Source organism: Pleurodeles waltl, chromosome 6, assembly GCF_031143425.1.
Source record: "Pleurodeles waltl isolate 20211129_DDA chromosome 6, aPleWal1.hap1.20221129, whole genome shotgun sequence".
NCBI lineage: Eukaryota > Metazoa > Chordata > Amphibia > Caudata > Salamandridae > Pleurodeles > Pleurodeles waltl.
This window is the reverse complement of record NC_090445.1, coordinates 617,997,768-618,019,263: the sequence shown is the minus strand read 5'-3', so window position 1 is coordinate 618,019,263 and position 21,496 is coordinate 617,997,768. Positions and strand designations below refer to the sequence as shown.

General features: G+C 42.4%; 1 protein-coding gene across 3 annotated transcripts in view; it reads left to right on the top strand.

Moving 5' to 3' along the window:
* Window positions 1–21,496, top strand: part of LOC138300066 (receptor-type tyrosine-protein phosphatase V-like) — a 573,371-nt gene that overhangs the window by 93,709 nt on the left and 458,166 nt on the right. The gene's annotated exons all lie outside the window — the stretch shown is intronic.

Sequence of the window (21,496 nt, the reverse complement as noted above, 5' to 3'; positions counted from 1 at the left end):
TATGGTGAGGCTGTGGTGCAAGGTCCTGTTGCTTCAAAGTCGTACATCCCATCAAAAGGGCTTGTGATGCAAAAGCCGGTGTCTGGTATGCATTGCCCAGCTGAGCTGATACGGCGGCCCAATGAGCGGTAAAGCTGTAATGAGGTGCTTTGGCATCATCATCGAGGCTGCCTTCAACAAGGGATGCAAGGACCCTCTCTGGGGAAGCATTGTGCAACAGCGGTTCTGAAAGTGATGCATCAAACGCAAGATGTGGGATCCAGTGGCAATGCAAGTCTTCTGCGCTGGGTCCAATCAATGCAGCTGCAGCAATACTTCAGTTCTGCTCGAGGATGCGCCGTTCAAACGAGGAGATGCATTGCTCTGCGCCGCTCAGCAGAGAGGATGCATCAGTTCCAATGGGAAGCACTTTAAGCCCTTTTCCAAGGGTCCAGGACTGGGTTGCCACGACTTTGCAGGGTAGACTTACAGGTAGTAGAATACAGAAGCAGGATTGGTTGTGTTTTATGTCCAAGACTTCAGATCAGGAGACCAGCTAAATAGCCTATGGAGTCACTCTGGGTTCTGTGTTGCAGAGATGCCGGTTCTGTCCTTCTCACTCTCAGGCAAGAAAGCAGCAGGCAACAGGTCCACACAGCAAAGCAGGAGTGCACCAGAGTGCACTTCAGCAGAATGGAAGTCCTTCAGCAGCATGGCAGTCCATCTTCCTTGTAGAATACCCACAGGTCCAGAAGTGTACTGAAGTGGTGGTGTCTGAGGTCAAGTTCTTATACCCAGTGGTGCCTTATGGGGTAGACTTCAAAGACATGTCTCTGAAGTGCACAGATATCCTGCCCTCGCTCTCCTGGCTCCAGACTGACTACAGTGGGTATGCAGACATTTGTGTGGGGGGAAGGGTACAGCCTATTCAGGTGGAAGTGAGGCTGAGCCCATCTCCTCCTTCTCACCCTGCCCTGGATGGCCCATCAAGTCACACCTGAGCTCCTATTGGTGTGGCTGTACCTAGAAGGAATGCACATAGCCCAATTGCCAACTACACCCAGTCAGCAGTCAGGCACCAAAGGGCTAAGGCAAGAAAATGCCAACTTCCTAAAAGGGGCATTTTCAAAATTGCAATTTAAAATCCAACTTCACCATAAATTGGAATTTTAAATTGTGATTCCAGAGACACTAAACTTAAAGGGGTCATCTCTTCCCTTTTGGAAATTACGCTTGTTAGACTTTTCATCATTGGTGTGGTCTCCCTTAACTTTTTGCCTCTGTTTCCCAGGATGTTGATGTGTGCTGGATTCTGTTTTTGCTGTTTTTGTTACTCTGGGCACTTTACCACTGCTAACCAGTGCTAAAGTACAAGTGTTCCTATGCAAAATGTGAATGTAATTGGTTTATCCACGATTGCCATATTTGACTTACTGGTAGGTACCTAGTACAGTGCACAACAGGTGCCCAGGGCCTATAAATCAAATACTAATAGTGGGCCTGCAGCACTGGTTGTGCCATTCACATTAGTAGCCCTCTAAACATGGCTCAGACCTGCCACAGCAGTGTCTGTGTGTGCAGTTTAAAACTGTAAATTCAACTTGGCAAGTGTGCCCACTTGCCAGGTCTAAACCTTCCCTTTTCGTACATGTAAGAAACCCCCAAGGTAGGCCCTAGGTAGGCCCAAGGGCAGGGTGTAGTGTGTGGTTAAGGTAGGACATCATAGTAATGTACTTTATGTGTCCTGACAGTGAAATACTGCTAAAATCGTTTTTCATTGTTGCAAGGCCTGTCCTTCTCATAGGTTAACATGGGGGCTACCTTTACATATTATTAAAGTGTAGATTCCCTTTGGGAGCGGATGGACATGTGGAGTTTGGGGTCCCTGAGCTCACAATTTAATAATACACCTTTTAGTAAAGTTGATTTTCAGATTGTGTGTTTGAAAATGCCACTTTTAGAAAGTGAGCATTTTCTTGCTTAAACCATTTCTGTGACTCTGCCTGTCTGTGGATTCCCTGTCTGGGTCAGTTTGACAGTTGGGCTGGTTGCACCTCTCACTAGACAGTGACACAAAGGGAGCTGGGGTGTAGTCTGCATTTCCTGATGAGCCATCTGTGCTAGGAGGGAGGGGAGGAGTGGTCACTCACACCTGAAAGGGCTGTGCCTGCCCTCACACAATGCAGTCTCCAGCCCTCTGGTGTGGATCCGGGGCCTGGCCTGGGCAAGGCAGGATTTCACAAACAAGCGAGACTTTTCTTTGAAGTAAGCCTACTTCAAAGGGCAAAATGGGTATAAGAAAGGCACCCAAAACCGCAGACTTTAGATCACTTCTGGAAACCAAGAGGAACCATTGTCTGGAGAAGAGCTGAAGAGCTGAGGAAGAAGAGCTGCCCTGCCTTTGACTGTGCTCTGTGGAGCTATCCTGCAGTTGCTGCTTCTGCCTGTGCTAGAGGACAAAGACTGGACTTTGTGTGCCTTCCTTCATGTGAAGAACTCTTCAAGGGATTGAATTAGAGCTTGCCTCCTGTTGTTTGAAGTTTCAGGGACAGCAAAGACTTCTCTCTGCCAGCACCTGGAGCCTCTGTGAGACTCCTACTATGCCAAGTGGTGCACATCCAGTTCCTGGGACCCTGAAAGGAGAAGCTGACAGACCGAGAGTGAGAAATCCACGCACAGACTGCCGTGCGGGGAAAAGATCAATGCAACTCTGATCCATGGCTGAAAAATCGACGTGCCGCCAGCTTCACGTCTAAAATCAATGCCCGCCTGCAGCGCAACTGAAAGATCAATGCACGCGGCTGAAGAAACGACGCACAGCATCGCTGACGGAGGCTGGTGAGATCGCAACCCACTCTGCATGGTTTTTGGATTATCGTGCAGCAGGATTTCTGACGCAAACATCGCTTGGCCTGTAAAAACAACACAAGGCCTGCCCGGACCGGAGAGTGCCGTTCGAATCAACGCATTGCTCTCCTGCGGAGATAAGAAATGATGCACGCCGACTCGACTGAAGGAGGAACGATGCACAGTCTCGTGAGTGATACTGATGGATCGTAAGCCCCTTTTGACGCATACTCGCCCGTGCGCGGTTATGTTTGACGCATTCAGGTACATTTCCACGCTAACAGCGTTAGCGTTGTGTTTAAAATTACATGAAGACTCTTTTTGGTTTTTAATTGATGACTTGTGTAGTGTGGATTTTTGTTGCTTTGGTCTTGTTTTGTTTAGATAAATATTTTCTATTTTTCTAAACCTGTGTTGTGTCATTTTATAGTGTTTTCATCAAGTTACTGTGTGTGTTGGTACAAATACTTTACACCTCGCACTTTGAAGTTAAGCCTGCTGCTCGTGCCAAGCTACCAAAGGGGTGGGGGGGTTCGCTGAGGGTGATTCTCTTTTACCCTGACTAGAGTGAGGGTCCTTGCTTGGACAGGGGGTAACCTGACTGCCAACCAAAGACCCCATTTCTACCAACGCTTATAAAGTGTAATAAGGCAATTCCATGGCTGACCTGTGGGAGAGATAGACCTTGCAGTGGTGAAAAACGAATTTGAGTTTTTCACAAGGACATGTAAAGCTAAAAAGTGCATGTCCTACATTTTAAATACTTTGCACCCTGCCCTCTGGGATGTCCAGGGCCTACCTTAGAGGTGACATACATATAAAGGTGACAACGGAATATTTGGCCTGGAAAAAGGTTTATTTTGGTAGATCGAAATTGCAGTTTAAAACCGCTCACAGAGGCTCTTCATTGGGAGACATGAGACATGTTTAAAGGGTTACTTAAGTGGGTGGCACAGTCAGTGCTGCAGGCCCATTAGTAGTGTTTAATTCACAGGCCCTGAGCTCAGGTAGTTCACTTTACTATATGTAAAGCTACCCATAAGTAAATTATCTATACCCATAAGTAAACTAAATATGCAAATTGGGTATATATGCCAATGTTACCAGGGTTTGGGGAAAGAACACTGGTTAGATGTGGTAAAGTTCACAGAATCCTAAGGCCAGAAAAAACGAAGTCAGCAAAAACAGGAGGTCTGAAGACAAAAACTTAGGGGAAACCATGCCAAGGATTCCAGGTCTACAGTGAGGTCATCAGGGTCTAGGTAGGTTTCTTTAGGAGTGGGAGAATCTGGCCTGTCTAAAGAGCTGCTAAGAACCTTAAGTGAGGGAGGGAATGACAATGGGAACTAGTGGTAATGAAGCGTCCCCAGAGAGAGCCTTGATGAAATATAATGGTGCAATGTCACCTTCATAAGATGAAGCTTTAAAGAAGGTGACTGAGTCAGTGATATCTGGCAGAGATGGGGCTTTGAATGCTGACGAGTGTTGGGTTCTACAGGAAGACATGGGTAAAAGAGATGGATAAAGCTTGGTGTTGTCTATGTGCTGCAGGATCATCTATGTTTTTTCACTGAAGAAGAGGTTGATGGCCTTTCACTTTTCTGTAGTTGAGGAATAGGTGGGTTTGACAGGTGTTTGGTACAGCACTTAATTGCCTTGGACAGTGCTCCACATCTGTTGGTGGCTTCATTGATGGTGATGGAATAGTACTGTGCTTTGTCTGATATGATGACCTTTCTGCGTGTTGTGCAGGGAGACTTCAACACCAAGAGGTCTTTTGGAGTTCTAGTTTTCATGTCTGCCAATAGATAGCTTGTTTGTCAGCAAGGCCTTTTGAGTAACAGGGTGCTGAAGGCTTTGGTTTACACTTGAATGTTGTTATTAGGGCATGGATGTTTACATAGCTTTCAAAACAATTGTTGAAGTTGTTTAGAAAGGCATTGGTGTCCGAGTTGGAATTGATAGGGTGAGAGATGAGTTCAAGGTTTAGGTTGTCTTTGGAGACTTCTTTGAAGAATCTGAAGGTTTGGTCTTCTCTTTTGCCTTGACCTTGGTCTGTTGGTAGGATGCTTAGCAGGGAGCTAGGACTAGCAAAGTGCTTGATCCAGTCCAGGAGTATGGGTGGTTTGCATTGGATTGTTGGTGATATTGAGAACACTAGGTCAAGAATGTGGCTTTTGGAGTGTATTAGTTGTGTGTCATGTTGACCACATTGAATGTATCATTTAGGGGTTTCTTTTTAGCTTGAATTGTCTGGGAGGTTGAAGTCTGCCAAGAGGGTGGTGTGTGCATGTCAGATGAACGGGGTGGTGAGATCTGCAAATCATTGATTATTTTATATACTTCCAAGGTGGCAGTTACAGTGATTGTGTATAGTTGCAAGGTGGCAGTCTACAAGAAAGTATAGAAAGTAACTTTCCAAACTGGCAGAACATTATTTTCTAGAATGTCAAGATGGTTACCACATTTTGTCTAGACAAACCACCAACTTATAAATACACTGTTTGAAAACCTCAAGGGGTTTATGTATATAACATTTTTAGACAGCTTGCTAGATCTCATGAAAAGAGTCCTTATTCAAGCGCATTGTTCAGAGCAGGAGTGTCCAAGTCCCAGGTAATGATTCCTAGAGTCATATGTGTCTGATAAAGCTCGCTTGTTAACTCTCTTCTCAGAACACATTTAGCATCATCATCTGCCTCTGCATTCTAAACCCGTCTGCATAATGTCACACCAAGAAACCAAGACTTCTCTGATGTCTATTGTTGTGGTCACCTATACATTTTTAAGGGTAGCACACTTAGCTACTACAATTCACTTTTGTTTTCACTGCTAATGTGCAATAATAACATTGCTTAAAGGTTAACATAGAGATGTTGTGTTATACTGTAACCTTTTATCATAGACATAGAAATGGCTCAGTGAGTAGACACTCATCACTGACATCAAGTGATATAAATACCTTTAAATAAAATTGTTACGCATTGAACACTTTTCATCCCATAAGGTAAGTTTGTATTGGCAATGAAGCCTTCACAAATCATTTATACCCATTCTCTATTACTAAAATAGATGCCTACTCCAGTGCTTAAACTGAGCCTGAAGTGGCAGGTTGGGCCCGCAGGCACTCATTTGTTTTGGGAAATATGACTTATTTTCCATTCATCAGACTTTGGCCTAGAACAAGAGAGTGAGGAGCAGAACAGGGACAAAGAAGGGGGAAGGGAATGACGGGAAAACCGTAGGAACATGAGAAAGTAGAGATGACAAGAGCCTGCAGGAGTGAGGTAACGGGATAGGGGGTGTTTGATGGTCGCTGAAGGAGGCATGGGGTGAAACCAAGACTAGACGGCCTTGGTAGTCGCAACCCTCTTGTTCAGCAGCGCCGGTGTTCCATCTGTGTAAGCACCCCATCTGTCAGATGGAATTCTTAGGAAAACTTGGGCCCCAGCACTTTTTCTTTTACAGACTGAGCGCTGGTTTACTCCCTGGAGGTGGTATATTACAACACCATGTGCCAAATGGCCGCAAATATCATTTGCGGGTGTAAACTAGATTCAGAACACATACTCTACACGACACATATTTTAATAGCCACCGCTTGGTTTTATACAAGATAATTACACGCAGGTCTAACTAATCCTATTACTGTAAATGTCAATCTTTTCAGATTAAACAACCAGAGCCGCGGTCACGTGGGCCTCTCAACAACTCACAGTACGTACTTTGACTATGTGCTCAGCGTGGTGGGAGAGGTTAAATGAACCACTGCGATTACAGGCTCTGAGGGAATGTCCTGCGTTAGTCCAAGGACACTACGAAAGTTGAGTAAGTATGAGTAGCTATCAGTTGCTGCTGATATTCCACAAACTGAGTATGGCTTTGTTCTTCGGCAATATGGCCTATGGCTTCCTGACTCAAAGCTGCTCATTTTACCAGTCTTTGAAGGGTGGCACTCTGCGCTGACCCTGTGACTTTCACCTTCTTTACTACCTGCATCCGCTTTCAACCCACTGAGCAACTTAATGGCTGCTGGGGTATTTAGGAGGAAGGGTGGGATAACCACATGCGGATGAAAACTTTTCTAACCTGAAAAACAGAGCCTCTGTTGCTGAGCTAGTCATTGACATGGGTAAACTAAATCCCCTAATGCGCACCCCTCCCCCGTACCCTCCACTTTGATGCTCTCCTATCATCCTTGCACACACTTCCTGGAAAGTTCAGACAACCCAGCTGGGAACAACATGTTATGGGAACATTGCGTCTTGAAGGTCGGCGCTATGGAACAGCAGAGCCGCCAAACAACAGGAACCCAGATAGGGAGGCGTCTGACAAGGTGAGGAGGGCAGCATCCAATACATGCATAATGGCTGCTTTAAAAGTTTTCCACGTCTAAGGCTTTTGGGGTCCTAGACCAAGTCTCCTTGCGAGTGCCCCATGGCCACTATTACTGTAAACCACGGGGACAGCTCGAAGTCCGGAAGTAATCGAGACAAGCCAGTCCAGCATTCCGAAAGGGGCATTTTGGGCCAATCCTTCATAAATATTTTAGAATAAGTGGGCAATGAGACTTTTTAGATCACATTTCCTAAATATGTTGGAACAATGGACTGGACATTTATTGACTTTTCTGAAGGGGATGTCCTGAAATACTGCAATATTTTAATACCTGTCTCAAATGCATGTTGCAGCCAAAAGAAGACTTGGGCGCAGAGGTGAAATAGTTTTGTCCCAGATGATGAATCCCATCCACAGTACAGATGTTCACCTCTGAAGCACTCATTCCAGGAGAAATAACAGCACTTCGATATCCTGCGCCGAAGACGTAATCACTCTTCTCTTTACTCAGCCAGGGGATATCAGTGCAATGGAACTGCCATCAGCACTAAGCTGTCCTTCGGCATCCAGGTCTTTCATAATAAGGGCTGGGATGAGCTTGATTAAAACATGTTGTAATTAAGATTACCAGTAAGTAATCAGGGCATTATCACTTCATCCCTCATTCTCTGAGCGGGACGAGGGTAAGTACAGTTCATTATATTGAAGATTACCAGTAAGTAATCAGGGCATTATCACTTCAGCACCCATTCCCTAACTGGGAAGTTTGTAAGTAGAAATCATTGTATTGAAGATTACCAGTCAGTAATCCGGGCGTTATCACTGCATCCCTCATTCTCTGGTTGGGAAAAGTGCGAGTAGAACTCAATGTAATGAATGTTGCCAGTAAGTAAATGGAGCATTATCACTTCATCCCTTATTCTCTGACTGGGATGAGGGTGAGTAGAAATCATTGTAATGAAGATTACCAGTAAGTAATCAGGGCATTATCACTTCATCCCTCATTCTCTGACTGGGATTAGTATAGGTAGAACTAATGTAAAGAAGATTACCAGTAGGTCATCAGGCATTATCACTTCATCCTTTATTCTCTGACTGGGAAGAAGGTGAGTAGAACTCATGGTAAAGGCGATGAAACAAGTATTTGGGGGTATTATTAAATTCCTGTAATGGCCATCAGAGTTACTGTTGCAGGAGAGCAGCATGGTGTCACCACTTTCTGGAAGTAACAGCATAGGAACGTTTTAATATGTATAATACGGTCTCGTTTATGTAAAAAATGAGAGGGACTAAAGTTTGCTAGGCAGCTTTGTAGGAGAGCCTTTGGAATTCTCAGAAGAGGACCTCCTGGAACATTACATAATAATAAAAACATAAATAATACATTGATTTGTAAACTGCACGGATAAGTGCAGTTTTGCTGTTTCAAAAACCTGTACATAACATGGTATTGTTATTCACACCAAAGATACTCTGCTTTCTGACCTCGAAGGGTCAAAGGCTGAGTCTGCCCTTTTGGTTTTTGGACACAGATCACGGGCAGATGTCTCGACACACTACATGACAACCTATACTACCTAGAAATGCAGCACAACATTTTCTGCAGTTTACCTCTACGAAGATGTCAGACAACTAGTTATTCTAAGATAACTGTTTACCAACAAGCAGTTTGTGGTATTACCTCCAAATGAATTTCTTCATTCAAATATCAACTCTCCTGATTTTTCAGATGATTTGGGGGCTTGGACAACTGCAAAATATCCTCCCACGTTCTCCAGTCAGAGATCACCATGACTTCTGTTTCAGTCCCTTTTGGGCATGGGGCAGACTCCTAAGGTGCAGTGCAGAATTTATTTACGCCTTTCAGGCAAAGAGAATGCCCACCTGCCCAAGGAACTAGAGAGTTTTTGATACCTTCAGTAGTCAACATAGCTTATTATGTAGTTGTCTGGAAGAAGACCTGGGATAACTACCCTGCCCTCTTCGCGTCAAAGATATGATGGTAGATTATTTAGCCTTGAGTGTTCCAGTACAGCTATAAGCTGCTCCAAGTTGCTCCTGGCCTTACAGTAGCTGACTAGTATGTCCAGGATTGAAAATAAGAATACTGCCCCTTCCAGAAGGGAGCTATATAAAACACTTCCTATGTTATTTGTGGGGGCTGAGGGTGGCAGCCTCTTCAATGGGACATTAACAAAGTGCAACATTTGATGGCCACTTCCAAAGCTTGCCCCGTTCACGGCTGGATTCAGGAGACTCAGTGAATCTGCAAATATGTGTGGGTTTCAAGAATGTCTCCGGGAAGACCCATTAAAGTTTGAGGATTTCCCCAAAAAGTTTTCCGGGACCCACAGGGGCTGGTAACGGAGCAGGTTCATCACCTTTTATTATGAAGAAACAAGTAAGCTTTTAGAAACATGTAGTTTTTCTCAATCAATAAGGGTCACTGAATATTTCACACTTTTATTTGCCACTCTTGTTATCACAGCAGCACCTCAACCAGCTAAATGGCCAGGGTCATTGGCCCATATCTCATTTCTACCTATGTTAAAAGAGAACAAAGAGAGTGAAATAACAAATCTGGGTATATCAATTGGACACCAAGATTACAGCATTAAATGAATAAATCCTCAATTTGATAAATCAGTAGCAAAGAGAAACCCTAATCACTGCAATATATATAGCATGTCTCTTACAGCTTAGACCAGCTCCTCAGGGGTGACGTATAGGTGAACTACAAGATGACATAAGCTCCACACACTACTTGGCATTTTGGTGCATTTGTGAGGATATGATCAAGCTCCAAACATCTTGGACGTGAGATTATTTGGATTTACTCCTAGATAGAGTGTAGGTATATAAAGGCATAAAGATTAGGAAGGTGGATTCAACTGTCATTTTTTCTTTGGCATATTGACAACCTATTTGTTCAACTCTAATCCGGGCTTGGGCACTGTAACTAAACAGAAAGCAGAAAAAGTTCCCTATTTTCGCCTTTTTATCAATCATAAGTGTGTCAGTCCTACTCTTTTTCAAAGAAGCAATGTACTTATGTGCAAATTCACTTAAACATTGGATGGGTCTCCAAACAACAAACACCAGCTGAAGTGACTGACTATGTTTTCCATGAACCCTTGGAAGGTGGAAGCGTCAATGTGATGCAAAGCTTCACAAACGTGATAAAGTGTGTGCACTGATGCGCACACACTTATAGACCCCTTCATCAGCCAACCATGGTTGAGATGCCGACTGAAAGCTGGAAACAAACAGCAGGATTTAGGATGACATTAAGGTCGTGAAAAATGACTTGACATCCTTGACAAACTAATATTGCATGAAATTACTGGCATGAATTAATAGGAATAGTTGCTCTACTTGTTAATAATGACAAAGTCTGGATCATTTTACTTCCTATTTACTTATAGTGTGTGACCCAAGATATTTTTTTGACATAAGTCAATCACCATTTTATTAATTTTCGTGTGCAGTGCTGTGTGTCCCCTCCTTTATGTTGCATGCACTATGCAGTGTTTGATTTGTGTGTCTTTAATGGCTACGGTATCACACTCGTACTGGTTTTATATAGGGCATATTTAGGAGGTACAGGAATTGAGATAAATTATACTGAATGTATCCATATCTTTGTCATTGGCAAGCACCATCAGGTGCAATAAGTACTCCGGGTAAGCAATCCTGCATGTTTTACACTTAATCCCACATATAAACCAGACTGGTAGAGATAAGACTTTACTCAAAAACATTAGGGGGGCTGCCTTTTTTACTCTAATAAGTTATGGATCCTTAGGGGGCCTTAGATAACGACTGAAACATGTTGATATGTGTTGGGATGTATGGCTAAATATATACCATAGGCATTCACATCCTATTTTGTAAACAGACCTAGGGCATCCAAAATAAATGGAAACCAGGTTAGCCCTTACGTATTTTTATCGCTCAATCTGTACCCCAAGAAGAAATATCCAAAGTGCTTACTCCACCAAGGTCCAGCACATACTGTTTTATAGGGACAAGGATGAGACCCAGTGATGAAGCATGCCACTAACTGTGTGAGAGAGGGTCTTTAAAAGAATGCATCTATGTTACGATTCCACTACGCCTCCCCCTTGGTTCAAGGATACCATTTGTGAATATGATTGCTTAATATGGAAGGAAGTGTTCAGCCCTGGCAACAGTTCTCTCATACCCCTCCACTTTGAATACCATAGGTCTCTTTTTTTTATAGCATACTGCTATTTGGGATGGCCACTCTGTTTTTCATTTATTTTTGGATTCACCTACTGGTAATTGTGAACTCTAACACTGAAGCACTGCTATTCGGTCCCCAGTGTATGTACTCTGAACCCTAAAACAAAGTCAAAATTGACTTAAAACCTCATTTGGCATATTTACTTGTACTCTATTGTATATGTGTAAAAACTATATTTATAGCATGTAAATATTACATGTGGAATGAAACACTATATTGTGCCATTCACTATGTGACCTTGAAAATATAACACAGGCCTGCACTGAGACATGCTGTAAAATAAGGTTAGCTTGGACCTACAGTAAGTATCTCACCAAAAGTTATTTTCACGGTTTTAGGCTTAGCTGTTTCCAGGAAATACTGGTAAAGGATATAAAATCACTATTTCTGCATTATCAAGGAGGAAACTGCTTCAGAAAGATACCAAGACTGTTTTGAAACATCTAGTTAATTGGAAAAGTCAGAGTTTGTTCAACTAGTTAGGAAATATAAGTTTCAGAAGTTATAGATACTTGCCAGGACCTCTTCAGCAGTGCTTAATGTGTAAACGTTTAAGTGCTGCAACCCAAAGTTTTGCTGTGCAGTCCACAGACAATGCGGTTGAATGCCAGTGTCCCAAATACTAAGGCTCCATAGCCTTGATTCCACTTCATACCTCTTTAATCCACCACTGAATTCTCCCTGCCCCTTTATTTCACTTTTCCAGGTACTTTTAAGCCCTGCTTTCTTCCGTTGTCACTGTTTTTGTGTGTTTCTATTCGTCCTTCTTTCCCCATTTTGTGTTTTTCTGTCTTTCCCTTGTCAGTCTGATGAGCAAAAATATGTTCTGGTCCTCAAAAATGAGTGCCGGTGGGTCCTACCTGTAACCAGTCATTAGGGTGACCACGCATCCCAGATTTGCCAGTGCAATCCCGGTTTTTCACCAGCTGTCCTAGCAGATTTTGGCAAATTTGGCTTATGTCCCAGTTTTCAGAAGGGGTTGACTGAAAACAGTGAAAGGCAGTTTTTTAGGTGTTTTAAAGCTGTGCTAGTTAGCACCTGTTATAAGTAAGCAATTTAATTAACAGGTATGATTGTGTTAAAAATTACATTTTATTTCTTTTCATAGTGCCACTTCTGTGTTCCTATGTTGATGAGAATTGTCATACAGCACGGCTACATTGATGTAAAATTGTAGTCCTTCTTCTATTTTTGCAAAATGTCATGTTTTGGTTCTCAAGACCTGGTCACCCTACCGCTGGTCCAAATTAAGCAGTGCACTATGGGCAAATAAACCATAGCCTGCAGCTGCTGGACATCCCTGTCTTTCCTATAATGTGTGAAATTCTATCCAGGAGCCACATAATAAACCACTTTCATTGATTGGTTGACCTGAATGGGCACTGATGACCCATCCATTCACAGCAGAATATTCAAAGTCAGGGATGCTATCACTTCTGTTGGTGCAACAGTGTCAAATGCTGTATGACGGGTCTGTTTGAGGCCCACGTAAAACATGTGCCCCTTTTGAAAGGGATCAAACTGGCCCAGATCACAATTCTTGTGTATCACCAGCATGGTTACTTAAGGACCATACTTTGTCTTACTAGACCTCTGTCTCATTTCATGTTGCGGGTCCAGGGCCTGCTTCAGACTGGAGTTTAGTGTTGCATGTGGAAGGACAATCAGACCCCTCCCCCCAACCCAGCTTTTTGCGATTTTGCCATTTGCTAATTTACCGCAAAATCAGTAGTAGTGCGTGATCCCCGCAATTTCTACTACAGAAGTTACTAAAAAAAAAAAAAAAAAAAAAAAACTTCAGACCAGTAATCCCTTGTTTTGCCGCTTTGACTTTTTTTTATAATTGAGGAATGGCTATTGACATTTATAAGTTCAATAACTATTGTCAGTCTGCAATACGCAGCCATAACATGCCCACGCATGCCTCAGTGGAGCCGGCCGAAGAGCAGTTTCGTTTTAGCCTCTTTAGGGAGCAGGGTGTCTCTAGTGATGGCCACACTTCTGGAAGAACTTGCCTTGCCATATGTTCCTGCACACTTGCCTTGTAGCAAGGCTCAGTTATTCCTGCAGTTGCATGTGCAGCCTGACAAGTGAGATGAGAACTCTCCGCTCCTCCTCCCTGCTATTTTTTGTGAGGAGTGCTCGGCACAGTCCCTTCTTATCTGTACAGCATAACTTGGAGACTCGCTGGGCTATGCTGCACGGATAAAATAAATGTTTCTATTTTTCTTTCATGAACAGTTCACTGAGCAAGGGTGAAAATACAGAAAGAATGTAGCATATTATTCAGGGCACAGTGAGTGAGGAAGCAGGGTCACACGTAGTTAAACAATGCAGTTTTATTTTATAACTAATGTGTTGCCTTTTACATGCATCTAAGTGTATACTATAAGTAACATGTAGTGCACACACCTTAAATTACTAAAAATACAAGTTAAAGCTATGTGTGGGAAATGCTGTGCTCAACTGGGAAGGCTCAGTTAGTGCAATCACTTCAGGCCTTCTGTGTGTAGGAATCAGGTCAGTCATTTGACCTGCCCTGCCTGTTTATAGGTATGAGGACAGCGCCTAGGGCAGAAAGTGCTGTCGGTCTGCAGTCATGGGCTTCAATAGCGTACTACACTCAGTACAATATACACTGCCAAGGATGTATGTTGGGGATGGGGACCCTGCTTTTTTAAAATGTACTCCTATTCTCCCTTTTCCTATTCCGTTCCCTGAACCCTAAAATTATCCCCTCCCGATAACACTAACCTTCCTTTGCCCCTACCCACCCCTAAGCGTACTCTTACCTACCTTTAATGCCACCCTTTACCAAGCCCCTCATCCCTCTTTACCACTACTCTCCCCTGCACCCTAATATTACCTTTACATCCCTGTATTACTACCCTCCCCTACACCCTAAAATTATCTTTACCTCCCTTTACGTAAAATTAGCCTTACCACCTTTTACAACTACCCACCCTTGTGTGTGTGTGTGTGTGTGTGTATATATGTATGTATATATATATATATATATATATATATATATATATAATTTGTTGTTTACAAACCTCATTTAAATAACCACAAGATGGCGCTCCAGTTGCTGCGACAGGTGCTTTATTTCCAATCAAGTAGAACGAACAGAAGCCCAGCCCTAATCTACAGGGTTAACTCTCCAAAATGACCCAAACACTGTTTAGTTTCCTATGAAAACCCTCACCCACCAGGGTTACCTCTTGGTGGCATGCTTCATCATTTGGTCCATCCCGTTCCGTTGCAGCTGTGGTGAAACCGACTGATATGTGGGGGCACTTAATATGTAATTCACCACAATGGTGTGCAAAATAGAAGAGGCGGTCATAAAAGAAGTAAAAATATCTGCCTCCTATGAAATCCAATGTTTTTATTCATACTCTAGTGGCTGTATGATTAAAAGTGGGGTGAGTGGAAAGAGGGGTATGCTATGTACCTATCTTTCCAATATAGGGTCTACATGTTTCAAACCTACCCCCCAGGCTGTTAATACTGAAGGGATACTGCACCTATTTAATTGTGGGTTGTTTCGAAATATCACCTGTAATACATAAACGGAGAGTTAGCCTGACAAAGATTGGCAGTGTTTCTGATACTTGCACGGAAATACTGTGCCTGTAATATACATCTCACCCTCAAACGTGAATCTGATATGTATGTTGTGTCCACATTATTTATGTGTTTTGTGCTGTTCTGTGAAGTTAGATGTGCAAGTATCACTGAGTGATGTCACATGCTTATTTTCTCATCACGAGTGAAATTCACATTTGAGGGGGAGATGTATATTACAGGCACAGTATTTACGTGCAAGTATCAGAAACACTGCCAATCTTGGGCAGAGTTAACACTCCTATTATATATATCTCTATATCTATAGCTATATACACATGGCAAAGGCATGTATGCGTGGTATTGAATGCATGGTAAAGGCTGTTGATGCGGTTCTACCAGTGTTTAATTTGAGCTGGTGGTGCCATGTGTGGCCCACCAGCACTCATTTGTGGGGCCTGCACTTATTTTTCCTCAGTCTAGAGCAAGCAATAGATAAATAGACGAGTGAGAAAGAAGGAGGGGGGATGGAAAAACTGTGACAAAGGGAGTATGCATGGATGAAAAATAACCCGAAAGAACCAGTTAAAGTTGCAAGGACTGTCTGGTAGTGGATTAAAGAGACATGAGCGATCTCAAAAGCACGTATCCATTGTTTCCAATGTCCTGACCTTTGATAGCATCAGCAATAGGCTTCTGAACAAATGAATGGGCCTCAGCACATATTCTTTTAGAAACTAAGCACCGACTGTCACAGTTTTAAAATGTATTGCACAGAATGGAAGGCAGACTGCTTGTAGGGAAAGATAAGAAGCCACAAAATGTTCAAAAATATGATGTATTTAAATGATTACAATGTATCCAGAAGTTACATTGACCTATTTCAGAAAACTTTGATGAGCAAAGGAAGGAGGGGGTGATGGCCGAGGGAGGTGAGGACCGAATGGGATAATGACGGTAGTGAGGTGATAGCAGAGAAGCATGAGAGAGATGGTAGAGAAGGGGGAGGATCATAGCACAGGAGTGGGATGGGTGGTTTATGGCAGAGGAGGGGATGGTGACATAACAGTACTGGAAAGGGAAGGTGATAATGTAAGGGTAGTAGCAGAGGAAGAGAATCAGAGAAGGGTGATGCCTGAGGTGCTTAGTGGTAGGAGAGGGTGTGGTTTTGGGAGTTTCAAACTACAATAAATACATACATATTAATGAAATAAACCATCTCGAAATTGCCACAAAAACTGCTACTTTGTGCTGCAAAATATCCATTTTGGTTCCACAAAATCCTGGGGGTTCTGGATAATAGTCAGTTTGATTGTACACTCTCTTTCACATTGCACCTCTCAAAGCCCACGTTTAGTGTGACTGAAGACTTGCGCCATTTGGGCTTGCTCAGACACACAGCATTTAGGGTATGGTATAGGAAGGCAAACGAAAACTACTGAAAAAGTAGGTGAGCCAAGACCTGTGACTCTATAGTTTAGAGTGGGGCTATCAGTGTCTGAAGGAGAGGGTCTAGGAGTATCTAAAGGTGACCCCCTTCCCTCAAGCTCGTGAACCCTACAAAGCTTTTGGAAAACCTTTCCACAATGGCGGATTGGATTTCAGCTTTGTCCCACGCAAAGACCTCTGCTCCTTTGAAAAAACGGATAAGTCCCGTACTGAATTGGGACTTGCTAAAGGTATCGGACTGCAGTTTTAGCAGCTTCTGGCATAGAGAGGATTTTGCATCTCAAAAAGTGAGAAAGTTCCATTCTGTGTTGTGACTTGGAAGAAATGTTAACCTTTTTCTTCAAGAAAGTGACTACGTCCTTTTCTGAAGTGGAACTTTAAAACTTTTTTGAACTTTTTGACTTCCAAGCTTTGACTGAGACGAACCCACGGGGGGCCCAGGCTCCATCACAGTCAGCCTGATATTGCACCTTAGTCCTGATCTAACACAAATATTGACTTACATTGGCACTTTATTTTTCTTGGTGCTTTTTCTCTTTAATTCATTAAAAACGTATATCTCCAGTCCCTCTATTGGATTTTTTGGTGTTAGTTTACTTTAAAAAAATCTTTCATTTTAAAATTGGTTGTAGAGGTCTATTGTGTTTTGTGTGGTTTTCCTATTGTTTATGTACTGCTTACACATTGCCTTTCACTGCTATGTGTCCAGCAACAGAGCACAGGTTTATTTTATTAGATTTTTGTGACACCTATCAGGTAGTGGCCTTACCCTTTGAGGTGGACACTTGCCCACCTCAAATAATAATTCAGTTTCCTACACAGCATACCACATAGTCTGTAGTTTATTTCACATTTATGAAGAATAACTGGAGTTAAACCTATTTCTCTAGGGTGTTGTTTAGTAGACGACAGGGGTAAACGCACGTCACCCTTACAAGGCCTGTGGACTGCTGGATATTTGTGATGGCTTTCAGGTTTGCAATCACTCATTGTTAGTAGGCTGCAAGATGCGAACTTAGGTTTTATATCAAGAGCCTTTAAATTATTTTCGGATGTGGATCACAACCTCGAAGAAATGTCAATGTCCTTATTGGGTTAAAGGGGACCCCCCCCCCCCCCCCCCACCACCATCTTTGGCATACTCCTTCTCTCTCTGGTCTGATATATGGACAATATACATACTAACTATGCCCTGAAGCCCAGAGTGTGGAATCCATGGTACTGTAGAAAGAGGCACCTATATTGGCAGGGTTGGTTTCGTTGTATTGAACTTGGATTCATGTTTTGTATGGTCAGGGTTTTTTATTTTAACAAAATGCAGATACGTACTTGAGATCAATAGAACACTATCTGAGAGAATAATCTCATTTTAGATCAGGAGAGCAACTGAAATAAGTCACTTTACACGCTGAGGGATAGGAGAGTGGCCGAGGATGTTGCGCACTGTTGCCATAAATATCATTCAAAAAGGTTCATTAAAGGTATCTTATTCCCACCGTCTAATGCTGTAGGACTATCACAAGATTTTCTCAAATGTCAGCGAACATGCGACTTAAAGGAATACAAACCTTGAAAAACCATCAAGCCTTAAGAATAAATAACTTAATATTCAAACAAAGTTCCTAAATACAATACATTTTTAGCGATTAACCACCAAAAGACACTGAAGAAGGCTAAAATAGACTGTGTGGGGATAATAATTTCTTAATTAGTTTGGGAAAAATACGTTAAATGAAGAAAAAAAACATCTAAATACAACAAGAGAAAGTAATCTCGTCAGGGCGAAAACCTCTGACCATTTACTAGACTCAGCACTTAAACCAAATGACAAAGCCGTGGGACACTACTGGCCCAGTGGGTGCCTCCCACGTTTCTACGACTCCTTCTGCAGTGCCTAGGAAAGGATCGAAGGAACCTCCACTGCCATCTGACAACTCATTTAAAAAAATGTATTTGGTTTTAAAAAGCAACCTTTGGGTATTGCCTCCTCCACATCAGATAAATGGAGCAAAAAGATAAGAAAGACTTCTGAACTGGTTCCCGGTGTCTGCTGAGAGGTGGCTGTTTCTGCACAGGTATCCCAGTTTGGTCCAATGGAAGAGGCTTCCAGGTCTTATCTTTGGGGGAGGGGGGTGCGGAGGTCAGGAAAAGTCTACAAGACTAAGGACACTTGCATACTTGAGTGGGTCCAACAAGGGCCCACACAGCATAATTTTAAGTCTGTGCAGCCCATATATGAAGGTAACCAAAAGTATCTACAAATTGTACTACGTAATAAAACCTTAAATAATCGCACCCATGAAGACCACCCTGCTACTAGAGCAGCTTAAGCCATGCCTCTCATTAGTGCATCTATCTCCTTTAAGGCTTCAATTGGGTGAAAAACAAAACGATGATGCTGGATTCATTTCAATCTTGTACATGCCAGAAGTAATATCATAGTCTTCAAATCCCAGTCCCAAAACACTTGGTAGGTTTAGAGCATGTCACAAATATATATTAATAAATCATCTTTATGTAAAGGAGCTATTACACGCTTCCATCTGTGCTGAACTGCTTCAGTATTACAGCAAAACACATCTCGATTAAAATTGAACATAACAGAAGGGAATGGGGACAAGCCTTTTCTTCCCACCAGCAGTGACCACTTTGCTGCCCGATTGTCAAATTGTGGGTTCCATGAATTAAACTGGTCTTGCTGCACTGGCTACCTTCTACTAAGTAAATAACCCTACTGACTCATACATTTAGGAACAATTCATACATCATTTTAAGCCAAGTTCAGTTTAAAACCAAACAAGTTAAGGAAACAATAGTTTTAATCATTTGATATCTCCAACATTTACTAAAAACACATAAATAGAAATAGTATTTTTACTGTGAAATATTACACATATAACTTATTTGTTATATCCAGTTGTCTCAATCTTGAAAAGATCTCGGTGGTATTCAATTAGATAATTCATTGTTATTCCTTGTATATTTAAAATAAGCATCTCTAATAAAAGCAACAGCCCACCAGGATATTCACAGCCAGCATGTCTTTCCTGGAGGAAAACCTCTTCTTCAGGGTTAAATAGAGAGAGTAGATAGTTATTAAAATAAATGCCCCGATCACCATTGGTTTCCCAAACTAGTGGGGTCCAAACACCTCTGATTGGAGACTTGTTTACCCTTCAGATCACTTGTGTACCTCACCACTTCAGAAACTGCAAAATGTTATAATAGGATACAGGGCTCTATTCAGGATAACAATTTGGTCCAATCCTCAATATCACTTACTGCCTCCCAATTCGTATTACAGGACCACCACATCTTATATGTCACATTTGCCACATCATTTCAGAAACCATTTTCATTATCACCTCCTGCATGTATAAGTTGATATAGCCACTTAAATAGCCCCATAGCAAATTCAGTGTGTAAGCATTGTGAATACTAATTCTTTGAGATGCAGCCCGATTGTGCCCAGTCTACCTCCAACAATAGTCACCTCTATTTATTCCAATCAGTGGACCAAATATCTAGCCTTGTTTTTAGTGCACGATTCCATTCCCTGGAACTGAAGGCCACAAAACCCTGATTTAGTAGAAATCCATATCCCTTAAGCTAACATTTACTGAAAGAGAAGTGGCCCTATTTTTGTTATGTTCCCACAACCCAATTTTGTTCCTGTCTGATTTTTCTCACTGCCTGCCAAGAGAGGGAAGCACAGGTGCTTTAATACTGCTCAGCCTAGAATTTCTAAGCTAAGCAATAGTAAAGCACTTATGTGTCTCTCCCTTAAACATGGTAAAACATGTTCTGTACATTGGAACTCCCTGTTTGGCTGATTTAACTTCCCTATATAACCATTGTTAATGTTGCCTAACATGCACCTATGACGTAGAAGGATAATCCAATTTAATGGTGAAATCACAATTTAAAAATTGATTTTGTGATGTCTGCCACAAAACAGTCCTTTAAACACGTTTTGCCACACCAGACATGGAATACACATCCTTGGTTGGGAGAATTAACATCTCTGGCCCAAAATCCATTAGTCTCCTTCTGAGTTGAGGTAGAGCAGATGGGTGATCACTGTAGGCCATTTGGCAGGAATTAGCTATCTGGGAGTGGACAGAAACAGTTGACAGGCCAACAGGCAGCTTTATCACTACCTCTTTTGACACACAGATGGTAGGGAGGAACGGCATGCTGTTCATTCCCAGTTGTATCAATCTTGAAAAGAGGGAGAACCCTCCTAGACCCACAAGGCTCCAATCACAGTGCCATAGAGAGCATTTTTGACCCTTTAATGTGGGAGGAGAACTCATCGAAATAGGAGAGTGACTAAGGAACTAAAGGCAGGTCTGCCCAGTGGCAGAACAGTTCTACCATCTTGAAACAAAGCTTTCTAGATAATTGTACAGTAAGGAAAGGAAGTAAGTTCAATAAAGGTATCTAAAAAAGGATAACTGTGGAAAAATGGTTAGAATTGGGTAGTAACATTTCTTCAATTACTGGCTAGTGCATGAGATAAATCTGGCCCATCAACCTCCACATTTTCAGGACATTCATGGTCCTGGAAAGATCACCTGAAGAAAAAAGTCATTTTGGAAGAAAGAACACTCCTGCCTCTTGCTGGCAAATGATGACTCAGTTACTCATGGACTCCTAACTCCGGCTAGCACCTGCGGACTGGAATTGCTTTCCAAGGGTCAAAAGTCTAGTCCCATGTTTTAACTGCTTTAGAGGCACAAAAAACAGGATGACTCCTGACACTAAGAGGACTCGGCTGACCATTGAAGACCTGGCTTGAGAGGGACCTGCAGTCTAGACACCTGCCCTTTGAGCTTAGTGCTGCAAAACTGACCAGAAGAACTTTCCCAGCAGGTGGAGACCAAATCCGAAGATACAATTTTTGAGTAGGACAACCCACCTGATGAATTTGACCTCGAGTTCTTAATGGTTGTCCTGCAACTGCATTTCAGTCCTGATCAACCGCAAACTTTCTAGGCCTAGTTTGCATTAACGTTTTTAAAATTCATATCTTTGGTTCCCCTTAAC